Below are 13,074 nucleotides of genomic sequence, written 5' to 3'. Positions count from 1 at the left end.
TTATTCCTGGAGTCAAATTGCAGGCCCTAAAGTACCATATTTTGGAAAGAACAACATAAAAAAGAAGAGAACTCACCCACCCCGCCTGGGTCTGCTCCCAGGCCGGGGGCCTCCCCCGAGCTAGTACTGCCTGGCTCCCAGTCACATCTGGCTCCCAGGCTCCCTGAGCCCTCCCACCTGCTGGCCTTCCTAGCCTGTACACTCTTTCCTATCTCTATTTCCGCATCGGACTCATACTTGCCCCCTCTTTTCTTCCCAATCCTTTCATCACACGGGACTCTGGTCCCTTTTCCTGTCTCCTGTGAGAAGCTGTTTAATTCAATGGTTGTTTGGACTCTCTGCCTGAGACTGAATCCTAGTTTTCCTCTACTGCTTAGTTGTCTGACCTTGGGAAAACCACTTACTGTTTCTGAGTCCGTTTCCTTCTTGTAAATGAGCAAATGCAACAGAAACTATGTCACAGGTTTTGAGAAGTTTAGGTGAGTTAACATGTGCGGAGATTTTAGAATGTCATCAGGCATATGCTGAGCGCCCCAAACAGACTAACTTTTATTATTCTCTCTTGCACCCATCTCCCTGTTTTGCTTCATCTTCCTTTGCCTCTTATCTATATTTTGTTCTGCTCTGGCTAAAATACAAAGTGAAGAAAAAGTTCCTGTAGAATAGATACATTTACCCATTGGTATCATTCATTTTTTTATCATGTGTTCTCTACATTTACTGATGGTTTACTGTGAGTGAGGCACTGTGCTAAGACTAGTGATATGAAGATGAATGAAACCTACTTTCCCTAGAGGGGTTTACTCATCTTATAATAGTCAAAAATGCTTTGCCATATTTTAATGAAATGAATGGATTTGTGTACTTTAATAAACTGATATGTAAGTCTGTTGATTTTATCACCTTCTTTCCCGAGTCTGTCTGCTTCTCTTCTCCACTGCTGTCTGCCACGGCTCCAACCCAACTACTGCCATCTTACCTAGATGAGCATCTTTTAACTGGTCCTTTACCAGTTCCTTCGATGCTCTTCAGCCCATTCTTTATTCTGCAGCCAGAGTCATCTTTTTGAAGAGCAAACCTGATTTCGCCAACCTCTGGTTTAAAACTCTTCAACACCATTGCTTTCAGGAGAAAAAAACAGATAACACGTCCTCTGTAATCTGCCTGTGCTGCCTCCGTCTGCCAACTCCAGTGTTCCCCCCCTTTGCGTTCAGTCCCTCCTCCAATCAGTGATTTTGCTTACAATCCCTTCCTCTGTTTTGCTTTGACAAGTTAATGCCTACTCACCCTTCAGATTAAAGGAAGTATTATTTCCTTGGGATGTCTTCTTGACCCTCTACCTGGGTCCGAGTTTTTGCTTGTTTTGATTTGCTCTAGTTTAGTGTACTTTAAGAGTGTACTTGAATATCGAGCCTCTAAGAGTCTAGATCTAAGTTCTCTTTTCTTTCTATATAGCTTGTATTATTCACTAGTGTGATTTTACTTGGCTGACTATAGGTACATTAGGGAAAGGTCATGTCTACTTTGTTCAGCATTCTGTCTTTAATGTCCAGGGCAGCCTGCCACTCATTGGAGGCATTTAACAAACCTTAACTGAATGAAGATCAAATAAATAATTTTTTTTGTTCTGGCATTACTTAATTTTCATAATGCATCAGCAACTCTTTATTAAGAAAGGAAATCATCCTTAGCAGTGGGAACATGAATATGAGGAAACCAAGAGGCGGAATAAGAGAAGATGATCATGACCCAAAGTTCAGTCTGGATACTTGTATCTTTGATAATTAGTCAGTGAGTCTGACAGGAATCCTATTTGGGTTAGGAATCTGAAAAGCACATTAAAGATCTATACTTTATATTTCTTGGGCTTGGCTTTTCCATCCTAAAGTCACTACTACTTGTGGTAGTAACCTGTGATTCTGAGAATTCAAAACCTAGCCATGATTTCTGCTTTCTGTATCTTTGATTTCTTGAAATTGATTTTTTCCTATTACTTCCTTTCAGCCTTAATAAATCTGTTTCTAAGCTTAATAATTACAATTTAATTTATTAAAATGCTAAGTTTTAGGCTACAATGGATCTATAAACAAAGACGCTGTGTACAATAAGTCGTTAATCTTGGAAGTCCCAACAAGCAAAAAGTGATCCTACTTGAATTGAACTGAAAATCATTATTCAAGGGTTCAAGTCCTCATGACAGAGAGAGAGAGAGCAATTGCCACAGATACAGATCTTTCCCGTTCCCAAGTAGTTGAAAACAGAATTTCCATGTGCTTAAAATGTGTGGAATAAAAAGAGAACATGTAGAAATTACCTGCTTGTAGTAATTGTTCTTTGATGACAAGTTCTAATTAGAAGACACAGTAAACTAAATTTTATAGGATGTTTGTTGGAAAGAGCCTGAAAAATAATCTCTTTCACCACTTTAATTAACAAACAAGAGACTTCCTGTTCAGAAAAGTGATATGGCTTTGGTGTGATCAAAAAAGTATTGGCTACAGTCAGGAAAAGAAAAAGGTCTCCGTCATTACTAAATTTGAGGGTTGGCTTAAGTAGGGGGTTAGTCAAACAAATCTGGGGGTGAACTACAGTGGACACCAGAATATGCGGTGAAGTTAGTAGGTATTTTAAATCTGTCTTCATTTGTATTCCTCTTCTTCTTTTGTCTCTGTGGAACATTCTTTGACGTCCTGAAATTCCTTGTCAAATGGAAGGTTCAGTAATACTTGTATAGACAAGAATAGGATTAGAACCCTTTATTTCCATATAATTGATCTGGTTCTGCTACTGCCAGGAATGGATCCCAGAGATCTTTTTGGTTGTCAAAATGTCTCTAGCACAAATATTTATATAGTCTCTGTCAGTATTAACGAGTGAGTGCTTTATGTCATGAGATGCAAAGAGACCTCCAAAATAATATAAAATCACAAGACGAGACACCCAAAGATCAATATGTTTAACTATGAAATCAGAGTTATTTTGAGGGCTGAGCAGGGATGCTTTCGTGGGAGGGGGAATGACCTATGATCAGCTTTGTAAATATTTTTAGGCTCTTTGATATGTGTTTAAGATGTTGTATTCCCAGGATAGATAATGAGGTTAAGAGAGTTTTCTGATACAGGAAGTGATACCTCACTGTGTCCTCATTACATTACTCTAGTTCCAAACTAGGGTGCAGGCATGGAGAAAGGCATGCATTGTCATTAATCATTCATGTATCTGGAGAGAATCCCCCACAAACCTGTGGACTCTATTTTCAGGAATCATCTTTTCTGTCATATTCTGTGCAGCTATGTGTTAGATGGAGGTCAGCAAGGAAACAAAAGCAACTAGGAGAAGTTTAGGAAAAGGATACATTGAGTGAAGGGACATCCTGGGAGATGTGTAATTGCAGGAAGAGGCAGTATCTATAAGTATATGCATGTGTGAGAGAGAGTTATGGAGAAAGCCTTAGCTGAGCAATAAAAATTCTAGAGTCATGTTAATTTATATTTAAGCTTCCTTCCTAATATTTTGGTGAAAATTAGATTATGCCAACCAGATTAATTAAACCATATTTAATGCAATACATTTGGAGAAATCTGATATGTGGCAATATTGAGTATCAGTAAGGATGAACTGATTGATGACAGATGAAAGCACGGATAGATGAAGGGGATCGCAGGAAGAAGAGAAGAAGAAAATCATAATATATTTGAGCTATTTATTGAACTACCAACATTCCTAGATTGGTTACTTACTTATACTTTTAAAGCTCTCTTACATATATCATTGAATTGTGATACATGAATAATAGCAATTAATAGCAATAACAATCTAGAAATAAAAGTGAAATTCTGTACATGAGCAAGCCCTGAGGTCCCATGAAAATTTTCAACCCATTTCTGATCATAATAACCATTTTGGATTAGATTCCTTGGCCCATGTAAGCTATCTGCCATCATGAGCTACTGCAGTGAATTAAAAGAATTAAGGAATTTAAAAGCTGCTCATCTAGCCTCAGCTTTAGTAGCTATGACAACATTTTAGATATTGAACTGCTTTCCTATCTGGGTGCTGAAATACGGACACACAAATTTGTGAAATGAGGAAGGTGGACAAGATCTTCAAGGATTCTTCCAACTCTTAATTTCCATTTTTCAATGATTCTATTTAAACCACACAGAATGCATCAAGTTAACTATATTGCACATTGCACATTCATTTCTTCTTAAAGAATGCAAAATAAAAATACAAAGGAAAAGTGCAATGTTAGTGATAAAACTTTCAAGTAATGGAATGTATGCTTCTAGGCCAATTGATGGTCCTGTTTTTTAATCTAGATTTCAATAACTGGTGGTTTCTTTTGAAAATATTTTACTCATTCTTACTCCCTTTTTTAGGTGAGAAAACTGGGACTCAAACATGATCAATTAGCATGAGGTCACACAGCCAGAGTTGGAGTTGGCACTAGAACGCTGGTCTTCTCTTCCCAATCTAGAGTCTTGCACAGTACTTTACCTTCTAAAGCTCATCTTCAATGTTCCTTGATGATGCTGGTGCAATTTCTGTCCAAGACCTGCAGCTGGACTTTATGAATCTCGCCTGGGCATTTAAGATGCAGTTATTTGCACTAAGAAAATATTTCAACATGCCACAGCTGCTCATTCATATGCATTAACTTATGTAGACACTGATTTAAATTAAGAAATATAGCTTGCGTTGCAAGTAAACTTGCTGGATGTTGTACATTCTCATTTCCGAGAACTTTCAGGTATAGAAAGTGTTCATAATCTTCAGAGTGTAAATTAAATATTCATTTCAAGCTTGCCTCATATCTTTGACCCTACAGAGAAATACAACACCGTGTCCAACTCTGTTTTAAGTTTGGTGACTTAATTCGGAGTAGGAACTCTGAGCAAGATGAGAGTTCCACTTCATGCTGAAAAGAATACATACTTTTCTTTCTGAATTATTTTCACAATTTAAAAGGTGTGAAAAAGATTAAATGAGCTTCTGCTTTAAAATATAATAAGTTACTCAAAGATATTTTATAGTGATGCCTTTCTTCTGGTTCAGAAAGCTTCCATTAGGATAGAGTTCAATCTTAACTCATCCCAACTGCCTGTTTCTCTACTCCCCTGCAGGATAGGCCCACACTTAAAGGGAAAGAGTCTGAATAGATTCACTGCCTCACTAGCTAAGGAGTTCTAGCAAGATTTATGAATTTGCCTTAAATCTGTATTTAGAGGGAGGGATAGGCCAAGTAGAGGTGAATAACACATGTACTTTTAGACGCCCCGCAGCCTGACCTATCCCTAATAAAACCACTGAGGCAGGACCAATATGGACGGACACATGCCAGAAATCAAGCCTGATGATACAGTCTTATGGGACTTTTCCCAGTATTCCACGTAGACAAAGTCCAACCTTATAACGAAAATGAAAATTCCTGCAGGGTCTCCAAGTATTCTAAAGGAGTGCTTCTTAAACTTTAATGTTCAAACAAATAGCCTGTGGATCTTGAAAAAACACAGATTCTGACTTAGCAGGCCTGGGTTGGGGCTGGCATTATACATTTCCAACAAGCTCCTAGGTGAAATCTGATTCACAGATCACACTAGGTAGACTAAGACTCTAGAACAACACATTTCTTCCCCCATCTTTTTACATGGCTTCCTCCCTCACTTCTTTTAGGTCACTGCTGAAATACGACGTTATTAGCAAGGTCTTCCCTACCACCATACATGTCTCTGTTACTACCACTTTTACATTCTTTCTACTTACTTATACCACTCATTACCATACAAAAAATTTTATATTTGAGAGGAACTTTGTGTTTCATCACTTTATCCTTTCCCTAGAATATTAACTGAGGCATAATAAATGTTCAGTAAAAAATATCTAGTAACTGAATGAAGGTCTAAATGAACCACATGGCCACTCTGCTACAATTCCATAACCCAGACCACACTCAGAAGTCTCCAGACAATAATCAGCTCTGTCTTTGGGGCCTTTCTTTTAGGAACTCAAATATTCTGTGAAAGAATTAAAAGGTGGGGTATCAGAACCCCTCACTGTTTATACTCAAGTCCCTAATCAATGATGGGGACCACCACGGACTTCCTCTTTCCTACTTGCAGGCCCCTCTGAGGCCCCTGAAGTGTCCCCACATGCCCTGAGTAGTCAGATTAGAGGCAAGAAGGTATTGGTGGCCTTCATAGGGACAGCTTGGCAATTAATTGTCTCCATTTTGTACTTTATCCAACAATTTATATTGTTCACTTGGTCTCGTGAGAATCTAGTGGTTTATTATTTCAATGCCAGTTGGTTATCTTATACTAAGTTTAGGTATTATTGTATTACTTAGAAGACAACAAATTAAAAAATTTGACCCAATCTGACCCAGGGAAATGTGTGTTAGACCCTTTTGACAAATGTATAATTAAGTTGTAATCAATGCCTTTTTTATTCATCAACAGTATTAAAGTTGAGTTTCAGAACTTTAAAAAATGTTAGACTTTAATCATCTTTTCTTTGTGTTGTAGGACAGAGCAACTGCTGTAGATATGCTGCAATGCAGGAAAAAAGGAATTTATCTACTAGGGTTGCTAAAGTTTTTGTAACAAAAAAACAAAAGGCATCATCTAAAAATTGCATCAATGCCAAATGTTCAATCTAGGGATCCATTTACCATTTCTGCATCTAATATCAAAATCCCAAACCATTCATTCAATATTTATTCAGCAAATATTTCTTAAGCACCTACTATTCATATTTGCAATATTTGCCAAGATACTAAAGATGTTATACAGCACTCCTAAAACAAAGGAAGACTATTAGACAACTCTCTAATAATGCATAGTCAAATTCATATTGTACCAATTAACCTAGGAGACAAATTGAATGATAGAAGGGTCCTTGACCTCTAGAAGCTTATTTGAGGGCAAGTCCTGATAAGGGACACACCAGGTTTCTGCATACAACTGGAAGGAGCTCAGAGAAAGAATCAATCAGTGTTGATTTAGCAGATTACAGATAGCTTAGGAGTGGAATTGACAGGTTAGGACCTTCAAGATGACTATGAATCCTACTGTTGAAAAAGGAGAAAAGGGAATTCCGGGTAGAAGTACCCACATGAGCAAAGGCCCAGATGCATGACAGTTCAGGACCAAGTGGAGGAGCAGGGAGCAGTCCTATGCAGCAATGGGAAAGTGCAAAGGGGTGACATGGGTGGGTGGTGGTAGCGAGTGAGGAAAGAGCAGAGGTCGGTAGCAAAGGGCAAGGAGTTTGTATATAGACACATTGGAGTCATTATCTTCTAGAACAATAATTCTGAAAGCAATGGGGTGGATGTCTGGAAAGGGAAGGGAAGGGATGTATATATGTGTGTGTGTGTATATATATATATGTGTGTGTGTGTGTGTATGCTTGTGTGGGGGGTGACAGTGTGTTTCCTTTTTTGAAGTAGCATTGGAGTAACTTCACTAATTAATAGGTAACTGAAGTTTTCACAAGAGTTAATTTCTCATATTGCTAAAGTAGAATTATTCCTGACATATTAGACACATGATCCTTTTTAAAAAGAGAGGAAATTACTATTTTCTTCCTATTCTTAATGTAATGCATGTTAATTTCCAAGTAAGCACATGATACAAACTAGATAAAGATGAAAATGAATCACAATCACACCACTAGAAAGAAACATTCTTTGTATATGACTCTTCAAATTTAACTTCAATTCTATTACCTAGACCTAGACATTGAGTAATACTGATGATGGAGAGAGTAATTCAGACACTGGGGCCAAGCTCATTTTAAGCAGAAGTTTGCATGACAATTTTCACCTTACCTTGCACAGTAAGACTTGCTAAGGAAGACATTTATTGCTACATTATGATAATTACAAATTATTTATAATTATTTTATAAAATATGCTACTACAAAAAACAGTTGGAAATAGTTTAATATTTTATAATACACACTTACTAAGCATTTATTTTCTGCTCTGAAGCAAAAATGAAAAAAAAGAAAAGTGCAAGTAGTAAAAATCTTCCTTCTTCAATTACCTCCAAGTGGAAACTCAGATACTAAAGAATGATAAACTTTTATTCATTAGTTCAGCAACTCTTTAAGAAATATTAGCTGTATGTTTATAATAGAAGGCAGATTTATCAGTGATCAAAATACTTGGTTTGTGTCTACACACATGAAGCTCACAACCTACGTAGATCAACAAGATATTCCTTGTTCCTGCTCTTTAGAATAGAAGAGTATTTTTCAAAGTCTGGTTCCATTTTCCCATTTCCATGAAGTACTGTTACACTGTACTGGCTCTTATAGGTTCATTCCTTCTCTGACATTACATAATTCTTAAAGATGCTGACATGATCATACAATTTTGGTCTTATATCATCAGGTTCTCTTACTGTGCTACCTCAGTGATCTCTGTTGAATGGATTTAAGTCCTTTCTCCTCAATAAGATAAAAAGTTCCTTACAAACAAAGACATAGGATGGGGATAAAGGCTGAATTTTTTGTTATCTAGTAATACTTAGCAAGGTGTCTAGAATATATCTGATGAAAGTATTTGACTGTAACTGAAAAACTTATTTAGTGTAAGCCTGGTTGATGATTGTAACAGAAGAGGTATCAGTAAAACTTGTCTCAGCACGGATACCTCACAATAGTCATGCACAGAAAGGGGACTTGGTGAGAATTTCCTCATGGAATCTCATGGCACACTCTTCTTTTCCTTTGTTATTTTAAAGGTAAATCGTTCATTTCCTAAAGATGTTGTATACTTTAAATGTCCTTAAATGATCTAAACCACAACCCAATCAGTTTCCCATTTTAATCAATAGCTAAACAAAAGCTTTAACTATACACATTAAATTTGCAAAAGGGGGGAAATGATTGCGCATTATGTTGCATCACATTTCCAATTGATTTAAAGCTGTGATGAACTAGAATACAGTTAGACTATTAAAACAGGGGAGTAATTCAGTGACTCTGATCTGCAACTCTGCATTTTGAAATAAGCTTGTTGTTGTTATTTGTAGGTTTCTTTAGATGCACTTTAAAACAGATTAGTATGATTTATAAGACATGCTTTGAACAGGCACCTTGATAAAGTATACCATAGTATCCAAATTAAGAATTAAGAATAATTTGTAAATTCTTTACAAAGCTGTAAAGAAGCTTAGGATGAAGATTTATGCTGAGAGAACTATGGTATGCTTGTATGGTAACCTTTAAACCTTGAAATAATGTTGTTTAAGGTTATTTGAGTGGCTATCTTCATTATCAAGAGCTTCTAACTGTCGTAACAGAGGCATACCTCACTTTACTGCATTTCACTTTATTGCACTTTGCAGATACTGCATTTTTTACAAGTTGAAGGTCTGTGGTTACCCTGCATGGAGCAAGTCTATTTGGCACCATTTCCCCAACAACAGGTGCTCACTTCACGTCTCTGTGTCACATTTTGGCAATTCTCACAATATTTCAAAATTTTTCATTATTATTATATTTGTTATGGTGATCTGTGATCATGATCTTTGAGGTTGCTATTGTAATTGTAGTTCTAGGGTGTTGTGAAACATGCCAATATCAGCTGACAAACTTAATTGATAAGTGTGTGTTTTGACTGCTCCACTGACTGGTCGCTCCCCCATTTCTCTCCCTCTCTTCAAGCTCTCTATTCCCTGAGCCACAACCATATTGAAAGTAGTCCCATTAATAATCCTGCAGTGGCTTCTCAGTGTTCAAGTGAAAGGAAGAGTCACATATCTCTCACTTTAAATCAAAAGCTGGAAATTAGTTAAGTTTAGTGAGGAAGGCATGTTGAAAGCTGAGACAGGCCAAAAGCTGGGCCTCTTGCACCAGTCAGTCAGTCAAGTTGTGAATGCAAAGGAAAAGTTCCTGAAGGACATTAAAAGTGCTCCTCCAATGAACACACAAATGATAGGAAAGCAAAACAGCACCATTGCTGATATGGAGAAAATTTATTAGTCTGGATGGAAGATCGGCCATCCAGATCACAACATTCCTTTAAGCCAAAGCCTAATCCAGAGCAAGAGCCAAATTCTCTTCAATTCTATGAAGGCTGAGAAAGGAGAGGAAGCTGCAGAAAAAGAGTTTAATGTTAACAGAGGTTGGTTCATGAGGTTTAAGGATAAAAGCCATCTCCATATCAAAAGTGTGAGGTGAAGCAGCAAGGGCTGATGTAGAAACTGCAGCAAGTCATCCAGAAAGGTTAGCTAAGATCATGAATTAAGGTGAACAACAGAGTGTCAACGTAGATGAATAGCCTCCTATTGGAAGAAGATGCCATCCAGGACTTTCATAGGTAGAAAGGAGAAGTGGATGCCTGGCTTAAAGGCTCTCCAGGACAGGCTGACTCTCTCTAGGGGATAAGGTAGCTGAGGACCTCAATTGGAGCCAATGCTCATTTTCTATTCTGAAAATCCTAGGGCCCTTAAAAATTATGCTAAATCTATTCTGCCTGTGCTCTATCAGCGGAACAACAAAGCCTGGGTGACAGCATGTCTATTTACAGCATGGTTTACTGAATAGTGTAAACCCACTTTTGAGATCTACTGCTCAGAAAAAAGATTTCTGTCACAGCATTAGTGCTCACCAACAATGCCCCTGGCCACCCAAGAGCTCTGATAGAGACAGGAAATGAGATTAATGTTGCTTTTGTGCCTGCTAACACAACATCCATGCTGCAGCCCATGGATCAAGGAGTAATTTCCACTTCAACTCTTATTTAAGAAATAAATTTCTTAAGGCCATAGATGCCATCAATAGTGATCCTTATGATGGATCTGGGTAAAATAAACTGAAAACCTCCTGGAAAGGATTTGCCCTTCTGGATGCCATTCAGAACATTCATGATTCATGGGAAGAGCTCAGAATATCAACTTTTATAGGAGATTGGAAGAAGTTGATTCCAACCCTCACATATGAGGGGTTCAAGACTTCAGTGGAGGAAGTAACTGCAGATGTGGTGGAAATAACAAGAGAACTAGAATAACAATTGACTGAATTGAAGATGTGATTGAATGGCTGCAATCTCATGATAAACTTAAATGGATGAGGAGCTGCTTCTTACGGATGAGCAAAGAAAGTGGTTTCTCGAGATGGAATCTACTCCTGTGAAGATGTTGTGAAGATTGTTGAAATAGCAACAAAGGATTTAGAATATTACATAAACTTCGTTCATAAAACACTGGCAGGGTTTGAGGGGAGTGACTCCAAGTTTGAAAGAAATTCTACTGTGGGTAAAATGCTATCAAACGGCTTTGCATGCTGAGAAATTGTTTGTGAAAGAATGAGTCAATCAACAGAGTAAACTTCATTGCTGTCTTATTTAAAGACATTGCCAGAGAAACCACCACCCTTATCAGTCAGCAGCCATCAACATCAAGGTAAGACACTCCAAAAACAGATTACAATTTGCTGAAAGCTCAGATGACAGTTAGCATTTTTTAGCAATAAAGTATTTTTAAATGAAGGTATGTACATTTTTTAAGATATAATGCTATTGCATTTAATAGATGACAGTATGGTATAAACATAACTTTTATATACACTGGGAAACCAAAAACTTCATTTGACTTGCTTTATTGTGATATTTGCTTTATTGAGGTGGTCTGGAACCTAACCCACAATATCTCCCAGGAATGCCTATATATTTCTGACAACCTTATCAGTCTGCAGAATTGTCTGAGATGAAATTTTTCAGAAATGGAAGACAGCCAGGAATATTTATGCCATGAGCCAAGTTATGGGGGAAGGGCCTGGGGTTTGAGACTAAAAGAACACAGCCCTCAAGAAAATGGGAGAATTCCATGAATAAATTCTTCCTCTATATGAAGTAAAATTTGTTCATCATATTGGGTTAACTCAGATCTTTGTATTTACTGTTTTACAGCGGACTTTTGGAACCATTTATTCCTATTAGAAGACACCTCTACTAATTTTGAAGGAAGAGTTCTCAAAACTGTCTGGAAAGAACATGTCCCCCTGGTATTGTGTCTTCCGTCTTTGACAGTCACTAATCTCCTCTTTCCCAGCTCTCTGGGTCGGTGTGGGCTAGGACAGTAGGAGAAAGCATTTAATGCTTTTTAAAAGAACTTAATTGCAAATTCTAATGCTTAGGTCAGGCAAAGTGAAAGGAACCTATCAAAACACATGTTAGAATTTTTTTTATTTTCACATAAAATAAGTGCTTGGCCACCAATAATGATAAAATCTAAGATATAGGCATGGCCCAAACCTCAGTCTTCCAAGCAACAACAGAACAACTGATGTTAAGAAAGAATCATTAGAAAAGGCCAAAATAGTTATTTAAACTGACAGGCACAGAGGCTCTTCCTCGATGGCATCTGGTACTTTCATCATAGCTGTTTAATGATCCTATCTGTCAGCCACATGGACCAGAATCAACTAACTACATCTCTTGAAGACAGAAACCATGTTCCTCTGTTGTTTTGTACAAAATCTAGCCTAGAGTGGTGCGCACAAGTACACTGGTGTGCATGAACAAAGGTTGCAATCCATATACATATTTGCTAAGAAATCAACCCTGCAATTGGTAACACCCCAGTTGTCTCATCGAGCCTCATTCTGATCACAGAAACAGATGTTGAAACAAACCAAAGAACACAGTATGGCTAATCCAATTTGTGGAATCTCATCAAGCCTCAGTTGGCTAATCCAATCGATGACATCCCAGTCTCAAGGTTTATGGTGTTGTGTTCCAAACAAGTGACAATGTAGCAGAAAAGACAATAATAAAATAAAATAAAAGTCCACATGGAGGATTTCCAAACCTTAATGATAGCGTTGGTAAGAGTTAATGCCACATGGAGAGAATATGGTCTACTCATCATTTATTATTTATTATTTCTGTAGATGAATTCTTTCCCCCTTGCTTCCTCAACCTTAAATACTTTATGATACCCACTGCTGACCAAAAGTATGTACCAGATGAGAAAATGAATGAAATGAAACCGATGCTAGTTATTTATGTGAATTCACATGTCCAGCATCTAACTGTCTGATGTCTTCCTTGCAACATGGAAA

At 37.5% G+C, this 13,074-nt stretch overlaps 1 protein-coding gene across 17 annotated transcripts in view; it reads right to left on the bottom strand.

The window, feature by feature from the left end:
• The window catches only part of DLG2 (discs large MAGUK scaffold protein 2), a 1,919,888-nt gene that overhangs the window by 267,782 nt on the left and 1,639,032 nt on the right, over nucleotides 1–13,074 (bottom strand). The window lies entirely within an intron of this gene.

The sequence above is a fragment of the Manis pentadactyla genome, chromosome 9 (assembly GCF_030020395.1).
Source record: "Manis pentadactyla isolate mManPen7 chromosome 9, mManPen7.hap1, whole genome shotgun sequence".
NCBI lineage: Eukaryota > Metazoa > Chordata > Mammalia > Pholidota > Manidae > Manis > Manis pentadactyla.
The sequence above is the reverse complement of the archived record's forward strand: the minus strand, read 5'-3'. Positions and strand labels throughout refer to the sequence as shown.